The 20,166-nt window shown below is 35.2% G+C and overlaps 1 protein-coding gene across 8 annotated transcripts in view; it reads left to right on the plus strand.

Annotated features, from left to right (window-relative positions):
- The first annotated feature begins 1,565 nt into the window (after positions 1–1,565).
- LOC125241595 (ecdysone-induced protein 74EF) overlaps positions 1,566–20,166 on the plus strand; it is a 320,422-nt gene continuing 301,821 nt past the window's right edge. For 7 of the 8 annotated variants that reach the window (XM_048150148.1, XM_048150150.1, XM_048150147.1 and 4 more), the window contains exon 1: positions 1,566–1,663. The gene's annotated coding sequence lies outside the window, so the exon portion shown is untranslated. Of the gene's footprint in view, positions 1,664–1,732; positions 1,825–20,166 lie in introns of those variants that run through there. The other variant, XM_048150145.1, reaches the window with a different exon arrangement.

The raw sequence follows: 20,166 nt of genomic DNA on the forward strand, positions 1-20,166 counted from the left end.
GCTGAATTTTAGGTTTTTAGTTTTCGTTTTACGTCAATTTATTAAATACTTAGCCTGGTACTCAAGAATATTACAAAATAAACAAAGTCACAGAATGAGATACTTTATTTCAGTAATAGGATAATTTTTTGAAGTTTTTTCCTTTGGTTCACTTCTAATATATATCCACGAGTTATGGTGACCATAAGTACAAGTATTGTGCATTGAGGAACTACATGCCCATGAATTGGTACTGCCTGCTGCTGTAGGTAATCAGTTGATTCTTAACTGCCTCATTCATTATCAATTTGAACAATCTTCTACGTTGGGTTTGCTGAATACCATACGGCTGGCATGGAAATATTGTTTTCAATAATATATTCTTTTTCTGAAAGCAACCAATATAATCATCTCAACTGTAGCTAAACAGTACAAAATGATGAATAATAAACCTAACTCATTACGTTTGTAAAAGTATCAAGCACTGGTTTCATCACTGGTTTATCTTTTTATCGAACTACTGACCTATTGACTTCATACAGTATACATATTGAACTGTCACCACAAATTTCACACGAGAACAGAATCTTTAAAAATAAATCCATACTAATATTATAAATAGGAAAGTGTGTGTGTCTGTTTGTTTGTCCGTCTTTCACGGCAAAACGGAGCGACGAATTGATGTGATTTTTTAAGTGGAGATAGTTGAAGGGACGGAGAGTGACATAGGCTACTTTTTGTCTCTTAATAACGCGAGCGAAGCTGCGGGCAAAAGCTAGTGGCAAATAATAACAAATCTCCAAGACCTGGGGGCCGATTTTTGAATCTCACGGCGTTCGATTTCAGAAAATTGTCACCGAATTTGCCTACTATTTTCAGTGACAATTTTCTGAATTCGAACGTCGTGAGATTCAATAACCGGCCCCCTAAAACAAAAAAATCATAAAATTATAAAAAAAAAGAATTATTAAAAGATGTAAATAATGCTAAATCTCCAAGGTCTAAGATAAAAAGTCACATACATTAAAAAAAAAAGATTAGAAAAACGTCAAAATCCTTGACTTAAAACGAAAAAGTAAACCAAAGTAATAAAGATCATTAAAAAAGCACAGACAAGTAGGTATGACCTAAGTGGTGTAGTCCATAGTTACAGTTAACTAAAAATGGTCCAAAATATCCAAGGTTTAAAAATACAAAATAAAATAAAAACATAAGTAAAAGCATAGTAGGTATGACCCAATTACTGTATCAATAGTTATGATACCGATCAACAAAAAATAACTGCCAAAAATATTCCAAAAATGTCATAACTCCCCAAGGCCCAAAACGAAAAAGTCTCCAAATTAAAAAAAAAACATTAGAAAAGAACCACAGATATGACCTAATTGGTGTAGTGCGTGGTAAAAAATTGGAAATGTTGAAAAATAACTGCCGAAAAAAACTAAAATCTCCAAGGCCCAAAACAAAAAGTCTCGAAATTAAAAAAAAGCATTAGAAAAAAAGCACAGACAAGTATGACCTAATTAGTGTCCATAGTTATGATAACAATTGTTCGCTGGCGCGGGCCAGTTCACTGACTCTAGTAAGTCGCCGCTGCCCGACGCGTGCGGACGTGCCGTGCTTGTGCATTGACAGTGACAGAAGTGTGTGTTTTGTTTGTGAAATTGGATTTGCGATTGTCGAGGTGAGTGTTTTTGTTTTTTTTATCTCTGGACACGGATTTTGAGCCGGTGATTTTGTGTGCGGGAAAGGATTTAAATGGAGTTATTTTATTTAAGACAATATTGTGAAATGACAATTTTGCGTATGTTTTTGGATTTTTTACGGAGACTATTTTGCAATTAGGTATGTATTTACATATAAACAGGATTAATATTTTACCCCTTTTTTGAAGCAGAATAAATTTGATAAACAATATTCAATATGTAAATCATAAAAAATAATTCAAAGTAAATATAGTCATCCTCGCGTTACATTATATTATATTTTTGAATAAATATTAGTAACAAATAATACTACATTATACACTCGAATGTGTAGGTATTTTTAATTTACAGATATTATTTAAAATCACTATAAAATGTTAATTTATTTATGTGTGTTTTCAATATAAATAAATAAACAAATAAAGTTAGGGTATTTTAGGATAAATACGATATATATTTTTAAATAATTAAAATTACAAAAATAAATTAATTTAGGTTAATAATAGTAATCATTGACATACCTATTAATAAATAAATTAAAAAATAAATATGTTATAGAAATATTTATTATTATTTTTATGAACAATAAAAATAGACAAAAGAATACTCATGAGTCAAATGTGAGTCACAAAAGGGGGCCTTGAAAAATACGCTCCTTTGCTCACTGCCTCGGCGATGGCAAGCAATTTTGTCTATATCCAACCTGCGGCCTTGTACTACTGCGTAGCAGATAAACATTAAATAAAAAAAACGTGTTGTGTTGTTTGTATACATAAATAAAAATATGTATTTTTTAAATTTTGATTCCGGTCAGGGACATCTTTTGAACCGTCATTTTAAATACGATTTAACTGTTAAACAAGATTACTAAAATTACTAAATTACTCAATAAAATAATTATGTAATTTTGAAAATAATTGGACTACCACAAATATCGGAAAAATAAGTATTTTATATATATTTTAACCTACATTTTCATGAAATAAAACTATGGAAACGGATTAAATCGCGCAATCATTATACGCGATTTAATCCGTTTCCATAGTTTTATTTCATGAGTAACTATCGCGATAACCGAAGACAATATTATCTACATTTTCATATTATAGTATCCTATAAGTTTATCTTATTTTTGATGTCGCTGATAAATGTCGCTACCTTTTGGGCCCGCACAGTCTGAGACCATCGACACGAGAAGAAGAAGAAGAAGTCTTATTTTTAATATGTTCCTGATATGTTCCTGAAATAGAAAAACTTACACCCAAACGTGCAAAATACAAAAAAAAATACATTAAAAAATATGTCATTGCTCATTTGAAAATAAGCTCCATATGCCATACACATATATAAAAATAACATACATGGTGAGCCAAGAGTTTTCTTTTGTAACGTTGTAAAACACTACCCATTCAATGAATAGTGTGTATTATAACATTTATAACAAATAATTTCATTCATGATGATTTTATCCAGTGATCTAGACTGCATTTTCTTACACCAAAACAATTCCACTAATTGTATGTAAACATAGAAATTTAACCATCATCGAATTAATATTCGATTCGTTGTTCAAGTCACTTGAATTACTTTTTTTTTAAGATTTAGGTTTTCAATTTCTGAACGAAGCTGTCACCAGTGGCTGAATATAAAAGGACCTTTTGACCTGTAGGACACAATATTTAAAAAAAAGTGTCCCAGTAAAAAAGATGGCGGATACACACAACGCGGAAAGAACTGACATAACAAGTGGTTGTTATCACAATACATAGTGCGCTTTACTCTTATCTAATAGTATCATTATTACGTACTATTGTACCTTTCACGTAACAATTATTGTCAATAAACAATATATTAAATACTAATGTTTCGTTGGCGGAAAGTTTTGCAAGGATGCATTGGGTGGTGGAAGTATTTTCAAAATGGAGCCAGAGTTTAACTTGCCAGTCGAAAATCCTATTTTGTCGAATGTAAATTTTTTTAAGGCCGGGTTACTAGAAGTCTAAGTATAACATTGAAATTTGATCATGATCATACATTTTAAACGTGATGATAAAACTAGTATCTACAATAGAATGAAACATGTTGACATAAGGGCAGCCCTCATAATCCATACTAATATTATAAATGAGAAAGTGTGTGTGTCTGTTTGTTTGTCCGTCTTTCACGGCAAAACGGAGCGACAAATTAACGTGATTTTTTAAGTGGATATATCCACATTGAAGGGATGGGGAGTGACATAGGCTACTTTTTGTCTCAGTCTAACGCGAGCGAAGCCGCGGGCAATAGCTAGTTATTCATAAACTTAGTAAAGCCGTGTCTTTTCTTAATAACATAAATATCATTATTTGCGGGTGGAACGGTAAGATAGACAAATTAGAATGAACCTGTTAAAACTTATTACCTATTAAACACAACTAGGGCCTTATCACACTTGCGATTTACAAGCGAGGCGAGAGCGAAGCGAGCGCGCAGCGAGTTCGTTGCGAGCCCGTAACTAATTCTCAGCGAGTGCGTCGCGAATTCGCCGCGAGCGCGTAACGAAAACGCTGCGTATTCGCTGAAAGTGATCTGCGTCTTAGACAGTCACTTACATAATGGATTCCGACGACGAAACACTTCTGTTAGCTTTATTGCTTCGAAGAAGTAAGAAACGAAAACTAAAGCAGAAACGGCGTGTTTGGGAGGATCCATTTTTAAGTAATCGACTGCAAGTGAGCGACTATTATGTGCTGTTTTGTGAACGAATCAAAAAATTTTTAAATTTTATAAATGCCTCGATATCGATTCCAACAGTGTTTGATTGTTCCGCCATTATTGTTACTGTCCGCTCACACTCGTAGATAATAATATACTACAAATGATAGGATTAAACTAAAGTGGGTAGAAATGAATTTTGCTGACGAAGGTACAGCATATCTAGACGCGGCGAACTCGCTACGAAATCGTTGCGCGCTCGCGGCGAAGTCGCGACGCACTCGCTGCGAATTGGTAACGGGCTCGCGACGAACTCGCTGCGCGCTCGCTTCGCTTTCGCCTCGCTTGTAAATCGCAAGTGTGATAAGGCCCTGCCGATCTGAGAAATGAGCCATGTGACGAAGCATTTAAGCGCAAATTGAGAAACCTTTTGTTAGATAACCCCATGTACTCTGTAAATGAGTACATGGATTTGAATTTTTAATGACCGATGATATAATTATACCTATATTTCTCTGTTATATAATATTTTCTTGCTTCGTGATAATTTCATGATATTGTAACTTAATTTATTAATTTTATTTAGCTTGGCATGTGTATTTTCTTTCTTTGTAAATGACGATCCTCATTTGGGAGACACAATTATTTTATTTGGAATTTATTATGTAATTTTTGACGATCATGATGAGAAGATAAACATAATTTTGTCATGTAGCAAATTTATAGTGTAATTTTTATCATGAAATAAAGAAATCTAATTTAATCTAATCTAATCTCTACTAACAATAATCATCTGAATTGGGGAAGAGTACAAAATTGTTATTTATCAACAATCAGTTGTGATAAAGTTGTGAAAAAATTAGTGGCCAAAGGATGGTACTTTGAGGAAAAGGGTGGTACGGATGTACTTCTATTTTGCTCCTTGACAGGGTCACCTATCTTCCTCTCAAGTTTACCTTTTAAACGTTTTTTGTCGCAAACACAACCATCAAAGCCTTACTTTACATAGGCCCCTAGTTAGTATGGGTAGCCTTAACATATTGTACACCTAAACCTTCCACAATAATCCTCTAGAAAGACCAGGGGGGTTACCATGACATACTAAAGACGTTCAGTTTAGGTTGAGGGAAAGGGACAGAGCTATAGCAGTTACATAGCTCCGTCCCTCTCTCTCAACCTAAACTGAACGGCTTTAGCACGTCATGGTAACCCCTGATGGGAAGTGACGACAACGCCGAGGTTGTAGCTGACTGGTTCAAAATCGAAAACCACAAAACTCCGATCAGGCCGAAATGACAATCGTTGACGCTAGAGCTAGACGCCGATCAAAACGCAGTCTGTCTCTGTCGCGCGAATACTGAACAGCGATAGAAATACCTAGCTACGATGAGGATATTATTGTAAGCATTTGAGCATTTCATTTATTGTCACACATGTATTGTGTAGATATATTTGGCGTACCCAGAAGCTGTTGAGAGAATGTTATGTACTCCGTAATTGTCATGTAATCAGTACTTAATACCTGTTTAAATGTTTGTTATGTAATTTACAATATATATGATGTGGATGTACTTTTATAATTAAAATAAAATAAAATAAAAGCTTAAAGCTTATTTTGACAGCGTCCGAAACACCTGATGTTGTTTCTGGTGCTGTTAGCACGATTACCGTCAAACCAAGCTAAGTTTGCAGCGATTTTAACAGCCCCGCCGGTGGAAAGGTTCTTATAAACTTCTATGAAGTTTTGACGCTTAGGTACTTAACACTTGCCTAGGCGAAATCGTTGCCGACTTGGTTCTACCACAGTATAATAAAGAGTATTATCGTGCAGTATGGCCAATTGGCCACTCCCGCTCTCAGCTGAAAGTGCCGCCCTCCACCTCTCGGTTACCTCACAGTTACCGCCTGTCAAAAACGCGAACAGTCGACCTGTCATATTTCACTCATACAAGCATAGTACGCGTTGACCTACACGAGCTTAGACTGTGTGCTAGGAACGCGCCTCTTTCGTATATTTGATCGCCAGTGTCCGAGGTGTGGTTCTACTCTGGGCTTTCAGTGTTCAACAGATTAATGTCATAATAGTTATTTGTTATACAAGGGGGCAAAGTTGTATTTTAACGCCGAGTGTGGAATTGAAAAACGAGCAAGTGAAAGGATTCTATAGTTGAACCACGAGCGAAGCGAGTGGTTCGAGAATAGAATCCTGAAGTTGCGAGTTTTTTAATACACGAGAAGTAAAATACATTTGCACCCGAGTGTAACACAAAACTTTTCCCCTCACTATAGCGAGGAAACTACAATGCAAAAAATGCGTTTCTCACTGCTTCCAGTAGTTCCACAGCTGGCAAACCATCTTTATTACTAGATTCACCTACTTTTATCAATTTTAAAGCAGTTAATTTGACTTTATTCAAGGTCAAATTACTTTACCCACTAGTGGATAAAATGAGTTTTTACCCGCTGGTATTAAAGGACAAAACACGCCTTTCCGAGCTAGTGAGGGGAAAATAGTTATTTGTTATACAAGGGGGCAAAGTTGTATTTTAACGCCGAGTGTGGAATTGAAAAACGAGCAAGTGAAATGATTCTATAGTTGAACCACGAGCGAAGCGAGTGGTTCGAGAATAGAATCCTGAACTTGCGAGTTTTTTAACACACGAGAGGTAAAATACATTTGCACCCGAGTGCAACACAAAACTTTTCCTCTCACTATAGCGAGGAAACTACAACGCAAAAAATGCGTTTATCACTGCTTCCAGTAGTTCCACAGGTGGTAAATCATCTTTATTACTAGATTCACCTACTTTTATCAATTTTAAAGCAGTTAATTTGACTTTATTCAAGGTCAAATTACTTTACCCACTAGTGGATAAAATGCGTTTTTACCCGCTGGTATTAAAGGACAAAACACGTGTTTCCGAGCTAGTGAGGGGAAAACATATTTTTTATTTTTATTATACGGTGACGTAGAATGTTTGTAAACATTCTTTGGGACTTTCAAACTTTATTAAATTACATGTATGTCTTTCCCATCACGGAACAATGGTGTTCCGGACCTTTGGGAGGCGTGCGCGGGGCCGAAGCCAACGCGTAGAGGCCCTCTTGACACTTTAATGAAATGTAAGGGGTACACCGAGCGGCAACCCCTTGCCCGTATCATGACACACACGCAGAGGCAGCACCCGCCAGGGTGTAAGGACTATTTGAGAGATAATGGAATCTAAAATGAACTGGGCTATTTTGATGAAAGTGATGGACTAATACCCCCTTTCTTCCCGTGGATGTTGTAGAAGTCGACTGTTATATTGGTATAAATGCGGCGTAGGCGAGAGGCTGGCAGTCACTGCAAATGTCACAATTTCGTTTTCTTTCAACCCGTTATTTGCCAAGAGTGACACTATGAAACCTGAATAATTTCAGGTGCTTTGCCTACCCCTTTATAGGACACAGGCGTGATTGTATGTTTGTATGTACAATTTACAGTAAAATATGTATAATTTTTTCAACCAAGCGGAACCATCATTTGACGCAACAATTACATCGTCGCTACTTTGAAAAAAAAAAAAAACTCGTATCTTTTTCAGTCAAAGAAAAGCCAAGCGTAGTAACTGTATACTTAGCTATGAGATGCTTATAGAGCAGTCATTCTCAAAATGTGCTCCGCGGACCCCTAGGGCTCCGCAAAGCCTCTCTGGGGGCTCCGTGTGAATTTTGGGTACCTGATATGCAACTTCAACTCTCTTCCATAAAACCAAATATTCACCAATTGTTAAAAAATAAAAAACAGTTCCATGTAATACCTCACATTAGAATCTAGTGATTAGATTTGACTATCATGAATGCTTATTAAAATAAAGATTGCAATTAAAAAAAATAAGGGTTCCGTCAGATGTTTTACTTTCTAAAAGGGTTCCATGGGAAAATTAGTTTGAGAACCGCTGTTATAGAGTAACTACATACGTTTTAACTTTGAGTACCAATGTAGATACGAGACTTTTTCAAAGTAGTGACGAAATATACCTAAAAATAAGATTTTAATGTCATTTATTAAACTAGAATTTAATCTAGAGCTTTAAGCTCAGAGCCTTGGGAGTAGAAAACGTCCCATGGTGTAGAATATCGTTTCGGAGCAGAAACCACTAGGCCAGCAAAACATTTCCTGACTCGCGGCACGAACCACTGAAATGGCAATTAAACATGTATATTAAATTTCTCTAATAGAATATTAATAGGTAAACAACTACCTTTATAAAGATACAAAAACTTTATGACTTATTAATACATTTATAATAGGGTACTTTCCTTCTAGTTCTAGTCAAATCAGCATCTTTTTAAGAACTGTCAAAACGAATTTGAACTTGCTAATATGAAATTAATAATTATGAAATCGAGTCGAGTGACGTCACGGTCAACTCAGTTAGTTATACTTTATTATACACTTATCTGTTATATTAAGTAGAAGTTGGGTTTCAAAATAAATATTAAGTATTCATGTTTCTCTTAATTTGATGCTTTATGTCGTGAAAATTCTGGGGGTATGTACATATTCATAGAAAATTATGTCGTAAAAAGAAAATATTTAATAGTTAGGGACCTACTTACTTAGGCACTTTAAGGTACTTTAAGATCAGTCCCATGTTACGAGAAATATTTTTATCTAACTACATATTACTACAACTTGTGATGTTGTAGCAACGAGTAGACAATATATTCACCACTCTCAATGCTAGCCTAGGATCATCTCGGAAACACTACTTATCACAAAAAGAAAAAAAAAGAAACCTAACTGAACTACACTCGTAAAATAACCCAATTTTGTCAATCAAAACGACGAATCTCTCGCTTTTTTTCGCGACTTTTTCTCACACAGTCAGCTTGTTATAAGTGTAAGGTTGGCTCTCTGAAGTCAAGCAGTCAACTTTTTGTTTAAATCAAAAATTATTTACATAGGATTTACATACTTCATATCTTGAATCGTACCTCGATTTTTTAGCATACTATCATAACTATTTATTTATTATTTATTTATTTAGGTAATTACAAACAAAAATCTCTAATTAATTACATAGTAACGTTAAACCAATAAGGTTTGTCTCGATACCTATTTATAAACTATAAACTACACTGATACTTACTAAGTTTTTATAAGTTCTTACGCTTCCATTTCGTGCTGTGTTGGTAAATAAATATCTTTTTTTGTTGATGATGCCTACAAATTTATTTTTATCAAAATGTGTATTGACGTGATATAATGATTTTAAAATAAAGAAATAATGTCATTTGTTCTTATAAAAAATAAAAACACGCAAAAATATTTGAGGGAAACATGATTTTGGCCACTTCCAGGCTGCGAACAGCGCCATTTACTCGTAGTTCTAAGCCTAAAAGGCCCATACATTTCAGGGGTACGCTTTTTTGTATGGGGTTTGCCAGTCCAGTATTAAATCGTTCTTGGTTTAAATACTTCCTACTACACAACTACATATTACTACAACTTGTGATGTTGTAGCAACGAGTAGACAATATATTCACCACTCTCAATGCTAGCCTAGGATCATCTCGGAAACACTACTTATCACAAAAAGAAAAAAAAAGAAACCTAACTGAACTACACTCGTAAAATAACCCAATTTTGTCAATCAAAACGACGAATCTCTCGCTTTTTTTCGCGACTTTTTCTCACACAGTCAGCTTGTTATAAGTGTAAGGTTGGCTCTCTGAAGTCAAGCAGTCAACTTTTTGTTTAAATCAAAAATTATTTACATAGGATTTACATACTTCATATCTTGAATCGTACCTCGATTTTTTAGCATACTATCATAACTATTTATTTATTATTTATTTATTTAGGTAATTACAAACAAAAATCTCTAATTAATTACATAGTAACGTTAAACCAATAAGGTTTGTCTCGATACCTATTTATAAACTATAAACTACACTGATACTTACTAAGTTTTTATAAGTTCTTACGCTTCCATTTCGTGCTGTGTTGGTAAATAAATATCTTTTTTTGTTGATGATGCCTACAAATTTATTTTTATCAAAATGTGTATTGACGTGATATAATGATTTTAAAATAAAGAAATAATGTCATTTGTTCTTATAAAAAATAAAAACACGCAAAAATATTTGAGGGAAACATGATTTTGGCCACTTCCAGGCTGCGAACAGCGCCATTTACTCGTAGTTCTAAGCCTAAAAGGCCCATACATTTCAGGGGTACGCTTTTTTGTATGGGGTTTGCCAGTCCAGTATTAAATCGTTCTTGGTTTAAATACTTCCTTATTTACCTGCGCAACTGTCACTGGTCGAAAATGACAGGAGCCACCGAAGAAGGAACACTGGCCATCGAAACAAGTTGCTTGACACGTTGCGTGCGCAGTATTTTCATTAATTCGGTCTGTTCACGACACTGAGAAAAACAAACGAGCCAATAACAACCTTCAAACGTTTGTCTTAAAGAGTATTTTTATACAAGTATGTCGCGGCTTTCGTTCTGTTAGTAATGTTTTTAAATGATCCGACTGCATGCTATTAATTTGTTAAACTTTCACTTGTTATTGTTGAGATTGATCGGCGGGGTCTAAAATCGGCGTGGCTGCCATTTTTGCGGTTAGGGCGTTCTAATTTTGAGCTGATTTTTTTTAACGGCGAGACGGTCTCAGCCAGTCTTCAGTTCTGGCCCCGTAGCCGAATGGCATTTCTCCGACGCCAAACGAAAGCGATACGCCGCTGGCTCTGTCGCGCCAATACGCAAGCGCGGTAGAGATAGATATCTACTAGCGCTTCGTTTCGTGAGCGTTTCGTGAGCGATTGTACCATTCGGCTAGCCACCCAGGAATCAGATCAAGCTAGGTTGACAACGATTAATAAAAGTCTAATTTTTTAATTAGCTTTTATTAGTGTCCCACTGCTGGGCAAAGGCTTATTTTGCTGGAAAAAAAACCTTATGTTAGGTTACATTTTGATACAACATATTATGCCGTCATTATTTAAGAGGATACGGTAGCGAAAATGCTAAAATGGAAAGGAGCCCCCCTTTCAACTTAGGAATTTTAGTTAAATATACAAGTGTTATTAACTAGATTTAACGAAAAAAAATTGTCCATTAAGAACAACTTAGTCAAAAGATATTTCAAAAAAATCTTTAAAATCGAGGTTCCGCTCTCGACTCTTTCCTCCTTCAAAACTTAATCAATCGGAACGAAATTTGAGAATCTGAATAACAATGAAATAATCTATGTCGGACCGTTTAGCTTTTTTGGTTCATTGTTACCAATCTTGAGTATCACACCTTTTTTTGCGCCACAATGAAAAAGGCCGTTTTTGGAAATTTTTGATTGGCTCTAAAGTCTTTAGAAAGCAGAATATCAAAAAAATCAAAACGGTCCGACACAGATAAAAATAATAACAATCTGTGTTAAAAAAATCATTGCTCTATCTTCAAAAACCAGGGAGGAAATAGTCGAGAGCGTTTGTATGGAGAATTGACCCCTACCGTATCGTCTTAACATGTCATTAAATATCGAAATGACGTAGACCTAACTCACCGTGCAAAACCGCTGCACGCTGTTAACTTGGTCTCTCTTAACGAATATTGGCCCGTTGACACGTGCGTGTGATTTTAATGAAACAGTAGATTTTCAATTTGCTAATTAATATAAACAAATTTTAATTAGAAATCAGCACCAAGAAGCACACATTTTCCACATGTTACGAAAAAAAAGTAAACTGTTAAGTATATTTAAATTGTTGGGTGTTTATTATCAGGATCAAAATATATCTAGATCACAAACACTTCATATCTCTAATAAATATTTTATGGTATAATTTAAAGTCATTTTTCATTGAATTCTCAAATATTTGAATAGTATTAATACTAGTTGTAAGATGTGAAAATCAAAATAAATATCAAGATTAGAAACATGTACGTACAAGATAAAACGCCACCTAGGGGCGTTAACATTAAATGTTTGTACACATTGCACTCTGGACAGTGAAAGTGTTACGATACGATCTTATACTTTATTTCTTTTTGAAGTTTCACTCAGAACCAAGCATAAGATAATTTAATATAAATAAGTAGGAAATCAGAACATAGGTGGCTTGTCAAAAATGTATATTAAAATTACGACCTTAAGGTAAACAAAAAAAAATGAACGATTATACACACTCGATTCTGGCCTTGCCACAGCCAGGACTCTGGGTGCACTATCTTCAAACACTTTCTCCAATAATAATATAATTAAATTTGACTATCTGTGAGTGTGAACATATGCGATGCGTCTAGGTTTTAAAAATAAGGGGTTACGGGACTAAAAAATTAAATAGCAAAAAGTAACTTAAGTTAGTAAGTTTATGTAACTATCATCAAAATCTGAATCAGTAATTTTGACGCTACGGTACTTACGAATTTCTCGATTGTCAAAATATGACAAGTTGGAAAGAGACTTCCGCTTGTAACTTGTAACTTTCAGTTTTGAGAAATGGGACCCTGCTACAGAGGTTTTTCTATTATCAGCCCGATTCGAACTTTAATATGAGACAAATATTAGATCTGGATACGATATGGATCGGATAATCCGTGTCAAAATGGACGTTTCGTCCGACGAAAACAAATTCTGGTCAACGGGACACTGAGTAATTTAAATTCACCAAACGTTAATTGCGACATATGAAATTGTAAAAATGGAAGAAAATTTAACTACTATTCCCCATATAAGACTGTTGACATGTTTAAGCATCTTTTTGTAAAAAAATGTGACAGTTAAGAAAAAGGTCGTACCTAAACAAATTCTAAAAGTTTGTGTCGTACTTTATAAATGTAAACCGTTCAAATTCATTATTCGCGATTTAATCCGTTTCCATAGTTTTATTTCATGAGTAGTAGACCTACATATCGCGGCAACCGAAGACAATCCATACTAATATTATAAATGGGAAAGTGTGTGTGTCTGTTTGTTTGTCCGTCTTTCACGGCAAAACGGAGCGACGAATTGATGTGATTTTTTAAGTGGAGATAGTTGAAGGGATGGAGAGTGACATAGGCTACTTTTTTGTCTCTTTCTAACGCGAGCGAAGCCGCGGGCAAAAACTAGTATTATATAAACCGTTATCATAGTTTTGTCATAAAATATAAATTTTTGGCTGAAAGTGTATTTTTCAGCTTTGCACGCTCTGCGATTTCGTATTATATTAAATAAAAACTAATTGAAACGTCCCAGAATGTAAAATTGTAAAGTTTTATTATTTTATTAAGTTAGTATTTTGCTCGCCAAGCGAATGTTTTTTGTGTCATTTTCAGGTTTAGCTTCGTCAACCCCAAGAAGTAAATAGGTAACTAGAAGTATTATTTATATTTACTTTTTTTTATTGTACTATTTGTACTGACAATTTAACTTATAAGGTATAGTCTGGTAACTAATATTCTGTCAGCAGAAAAGGCGCCATATCTTAAATATAAAATGCTTTTGAATGTCGGGAGTGTCGCTCAGGCGTTCAGTCATCAGTATCATAATAGGCAGGCTTCAGGCTAGTGACAAATTTGGATTACCAGACTATCTTTATCTTTTTTTTTTTTTAATGGAGTTTCCGTAGTTAAGCAAGTATTTTATGTAAGTTATATCAAGGATGATTTATATAGGATTTACAATTTTCATACTAATAATCATTAATCGTAGGTGCCTCAATTTATTACTATCATAAGATCATAACTACCCTGATGATGCCTAATGCCTAATACATTTTTTTTAAATGTGTAACATTGACGTTATATCATGATATTAAAATAAAGAAATATGTCATTTCTTTTTATAAAAAAAAAAACATGCAAAAATATTTGGGGAAAATATGATTTTGGCCACTGCCAGGCTGCGAAACAGCGCCATCTAGTTTTAAGCCTAAAAAGCCTAATTTAGGGGTACGATTTTTTGTATGATGAAATGTCGTTGCTTATAACAATAGAACAAATTATTATTAATGTCATAACAGAACTAAAAATATCGAGCATTTCATAATGAATGTATAAATAGCCACAGAACGGTGTGCGTTGTGCGCTAACGAAACGTTTTAAAAAGTAAAACCGCACCTTACGCGGCTTCAACTCACTTTCAAGAGTTCTCATTCACAGAATGGAAAGGAAAAGTGGTGATTCGGCAGTTCTCTTCGTGTTCGTACGAAAGTTCGCGATTACTTACGGTGAATAGTCTTAATATGAAAATTACGTTTATGAATTTAGAAAATATTCGATATAAATAGAGTCAAACCAAAGAGCTAAAAATGTTAACGACATATTTGTATGAAAATATGACATTTAACGATGATATTTCTTCATTTTGTTGCGTTCATGCCAGTGCAAAGTTACTTTAGAAAAAACCGGAAAAAAGTATTCGCGAATTACACACTCCTGTTTCGCAGTATTTGTTTGAAAATGTTTTCGTGGTTGTCAAGCCGATATTACAAAAACGATAAGAGAGATAGACGATTTATGAACTTCAATGTTCACGATAGCCCTCAAGGTCAGACTTTGTCAACTGAACTTGGCAACCTCAGCGGGTACGCAGTTTTCTTAGCCCCGTTTAGCCTATCCACCTATTTTACAACTATTACGCATTACACTAATTTCTAAAAATAAACAATGAGCACTATAAAACACCCAAAATAAAAATAATAAACGCGGTCAGGCCTAAATCCGACCTATCGGCGCCAAGGTTCGCGAATTTTTCACCAATCCGCGCGTCTGCCTTGACACACATAAGCGATGCGCGCGCGAAAAAATACCCAACACAGATAAGCAAATGTGCTGATATTAAAAAAGCAACGGTTAGACGCGTGCTCATTTTGAGTTAATTATTTTTATTAGACAGTCTGGTCAGGCGTTTGTCTTTATATAAAAAATAATTAAAACCTGTATTGTGTGGGGTTTTTCTACACCTACGTGACGTACGGTTTCAAACTAATAGATCTGAAGGGAAATCATGGTCGCGCGATAAATGATAAAACATCGGGTCGTCCCTATCGCACTTACAAATAGTGCGATAGGGACGGCCTGATGTTTTATCATTTATCGCGCGACCATAATTGCCTGCCTGCATTAGGTACCTACATAGTTAATATAAGTATATTAGCCAAATAAGACGTAAATAATTTAAGAAAACTTTCAGGCACTCCAAACTTTTTTTTTCGTCACAGTCACTGAACACCTCATCTGTCAAACAGTAAAATTTACAAAATAGCTACCCTAATAATATTCTTGTCTCGTTACATTCCCTATCAGTCTAGCCCCCCACTCGATCAAGGTAAATACCATAACACTATATCAAAAATTCCACATCTCTGCAAAAATAAAATGTAACTGAAGCACATCGCAAAAAAACATGGCGCCCTGTTTGTCTGTTAACTAGTCTTCTACAGAATTGACGGCGTCTAAACAAATTATAGACTACAGTCATTATGTCATGCAGGTATGTTCTGTGCTTTCCCACAGGCGACGGGTTTGATTTTAATATATGACTATTAAGGTTCCACTCTGGTAGGTTGGTGGGTTTAAATAATGATGTGTACTTTAATTGGGTACTGTTTAGTTGTTGCTATGTGTTTATGCTCATATCTGTGCACTGTGATGTCTACTAGTTAACAGAAATATCGATGTCACGAAGCAGAAATCCAAAAAACTGAGGAAATTCTCATACTTAAAAAAAAATTGCGTACTCTTAATTCGATAACAGACGGTTTTTCGCAACCGACCCTTAGTGCTTCTATTTCCCACTTGATAAATATAGTTTACTACTGTCTCCATCCATGATTAAAATGATATATGTTCCTTGGGTTGAGTTTTCAGAATTATGAAAAATACATGAAAAAAAAACCTATGTAGCATCATTGTTTTTTTTTTCTAAATATGTTTTTTTTGAGATGAACAAATAATACGACAATAACGGTTTTTCGTGATTTGTAACTTTCAATAACAATAACGTACATTTTAATTCGATAAACATTCAGTATACAAACGTTTATTGTGGAATTTCCGATGCGGCGTGGAGCGTTTTTTTTTTAATTTTATGGCTTGGTAACTAGACCTTTAAGCCAAGTCTTTATTTTTGATGTTGATGAATTAGTTCTTTGTTCACTTCACAGTTGGCGTGGAGCGTGGAGAGGCAGTAGTATTGCCAACAGTAAATAGCGATAACTACTAACTACAGATTTCGTTAATGTTAGTTTTATAAAACCAGAAATTAGAGTTATTAAATTAAATTCGTTTAATCTAATTAACATAAAGTCTAAACACCGTATAAAAAGTGTTAACTGCTTTGAAAATTTTGAGATTTCGTAGTTTTGAAAATAAGCATGCCCCAGAAAAAAAAAATCACGGTTTTTTTTTCAAGCCAGAAAAAAAAACGGTGTTTTTGCAACCCAATATGTACCATACTTGTATCAAATTTTGTTTTATCGGTACAATATTTTAACGTGAAAACATAACATAAATTCGGAGGTAGGTAGCGTTCATAATATAGGTAAATTTCCGTAGCCAAGTAGTACCTATAGTGCTTAAACTTATAATCCAGGACAACAATACATCTTCATCATCGCTACATCGTCGCTTAGCACCCATAGTACAAGCTTTGCTTAGTTTGGGGCTAAGTTGATCTGTGTAAGGTGTCCCCAATATTTATTTATTTATTTATTTATCTACACAAGAAATTATTAGTCAGGAAGTTTAGTTAAAATTCTAATTCAACGAAATAATTTAAAATTGGCAAAGAGCTGGGAAAAATGTAGGGCGCCGGCTTTGGGATAGTGAATCGTATAAAAATCGGAGATTAAATTGGTCCAAGGTCATATTGATACTGTTCTGCTTCTGGACAAGATAAATATAACATGATGTGGCTACGCGCATGTGATGTTGCGCAGGTCATGTTATTGAGGGTTTTAAAGGGTTTGAATGGTTCCGAAGTCACAATTGTATAGATAATTATTGTTTTTTGTTACAAAACTTACGGGCATGTGTCATGCTCTAGTATTTTGTTTTGCACTATATATGTATTTTAAAATTGATGAATTATTATTAGGTATATAAATCAACCAATTATCATTATAATCACAATTAATGACACATTTCTCAGCATAAATATGACGCTTTCAAGTTAAAATCGGTACCTACATACCAAGCACGTATATATAGAAAGTCTAAGGGGGGGGTCCATCAGGTCATGAACTCAACCGGATAAAAAGAGGTCTCGAACATTTAATTAATAATGATGCAAATTAAAAGACACTACTTCGTTATAAAACTATTTAATCGTTTTCTTCTTAAAATTAGTTGATTGACAATATCATTAGCGTCTATTACGGCAGCTATTTCCCATCGTGAGGCTGGCGTGAGGCGCTCTTGTCCCGTCCTATTACGCAAAAATGTTTTTAACCTTTTTAAGGTTGAAAAACTTCTTTCAGCAGTTGCTGTAGATACTGGCAAAGTGGCCAGTATCAATAGCAACTTTCTGATCGAAGGAAAGAAATTTGGATCACACTGGTCGATGGCCCCAATAGCAGGTCTAGGTTTTTTTTCAGGCTCCAGGGTTGACCAATGATTATGCCAGAGTTCGTATTCAGATTTTAATTTGTGGTCCTCTGCTTCTGTTAACCCAAGAAAAAGTTTAGCAGCTTTCAGTAGTTCCGTTTTTGTGGCGTGATCAACATTAGTCTTCGTTGGCAAGACCTTTTGCATTGTGCCAACTGTGTATTCATGACTTTCATGAGGTTGGAATCGAATGTCTAACTCTGATATCAAATGTTCCAAGAAAGGATAATATACGTTTCGCCGGTAGTATATCTCCGCAGTTTCCCCTGGAACATTATTGCGATGGGTTTGGCGACCAGTTGTACGAGGTGCTACTAGTTCACCGCCAGGGCATACATTTTCGGCGCCCTTGGGAAGAAGGTTCACTACGTAGGAAAATAAATTGCGAGCGTAGCGAGCGCGAAATTTTTTATAGTAATGCCGTAATTTGAAGATTAACGCAATACAAAATTTATGGAGTGCGAAAGGGACAAATGGTTGAACTTTTTTAGTCGCACCATAGTATAGTTACGTGTGGCTGAACGTGAATATCATGTACATAAAATAACAAACAAAATGGAGCACTATATAGTGGCCAAGTCAGGAAAGCAGATTCGGAATTTGTCCTAACTAAAAGAGCAGATAATTATAAATAGTAAGCGCGATTTTTTTTCCTATTGACTCGATTAATTAAGACAACCCGCCAGCGGGGAATCCGCGAACTTTCAAGCTTTTATCGTATGCACTCTGCAGAGCTGCGGTCTTTGACATATTTTGAGGTATTTTGACTTCACATGGCGCCTATGTTCCCGACTTTTAGGCCTTATATTTCGCCATCACTATTATTTTTATAATAATGCTTAAGAGTTAATTAAGAGATTAACTGCGGACTCGATCGTCACCGTCGGGGCGCCCATTTCGGTATTTTGCCACTAAGTGATCTGAGTGCTTTGCAATTCGCTCACCATCTGCTGCGACTCACAAAATTGCGCCTCCCTGAGACATTTGCGCCTTTGGCTTTATGAGGAACTCCACTTTGGACTATCGGGTAGACTCATATTTTTGCATTTGGATAGCGACGTAACTTTGCCGTTCGCCGCACAATGTGGTTCGTCAAGGGCTAGAATCCTCCTTTTACGGCGCCCTAGCAACAGCGCCCTTATGAATGGCAATATGGTGCAACTTTCCATTTAATCTGAATTACAAATCTAGATTTTCAATAGGTGGATTAATTTCCGAATCCTCTTGCCATTTTGTGATATGTGCGCGCCCACGCAACGTATAATTTTTTGTATGGATTTTTCCACATTCTCGATTTTGGCGCCCCCTTACCATGTGGCGCCTAGAGCGGCCGCTCCACTCGCTCTACCCTTAATCCGGCCCTGCCTAAGGGGGGGTTTGAACCCCCTGAACCCCCCCCCCCCTTATATACGTCCTCTAAATATGTACTCTAAATGCTAAATTACTATGTATTTTATTTTATTTATACTTTGTCTCACATATGAATGACAGTGAGATCCTATGCACTTGCACAGGCACCACCTGGCGGGATAAAATGTCAGTGTTCCTTGTCATTTCGCAGATTAATTTTGGAAAATTGACTTTTCGCGTAAACATGGAACTGACTGCAATTGTCCATTAATCAAGTTCATGTTTAACGAGGTATGGACATTCGCATTCAGTCAACGTCAATATCTCATCAATGCGTCAGAGTATGAGTGACACTCGGAAAATGACCGACAGTTTGTTAGTTCCTATTTTGTCTCTCTATCTGGCAAATATTCAAAATTGATTATAGAATTTCGAAGTGTGTTCGATTTTTTTTAGAATATTATGATGTTATTATCGATTCGTCTAATTAAACTTAGTAGTTTGTTTAATAATATCGAGAATCAAGTATGTATCTGTATCACGTAGACAAATGTGGTGTATGTCCCCTTATGCAACAAGCATTACTTAGAACACTTTTGCTATATATAATAATATAGAACTTAGCAGTAAGTTTCAAAAGCTTAACTTGACCCAACACAGCAAACCGATTTTTTTTAAACTAGAGGCATTTTTTAAAATTGTAGTGTCAATCATCAATCGTTTAAAAAAGTACCGTTGATGTTTGACACCATAAAGAACTCTTTTGTTTTTTTATGGCGACCCCAAAGGGTTGACGGTAGAACTACAAATATCTATTATGTTTTATTTTTATGCGTATTTTATGGGCGTTGTAAA

The sequence above is a fragment of the Leguminivora glycinivorella genome, chromosome Z, assembly GCF_023078275.1.
Source record: "Leguminivora glycinivorella isolate SPB_JAAS2020 chromosome Z, LegGlyc_1.1, whole genome shotgun sequence".
NCBI classification, from domain to species: Eukaryota; Metazoa; Arthropoda; class Insecta; order Lepidoptera; family Tortricidae; genus Leguminivora; species Leguminivora glycinivorella.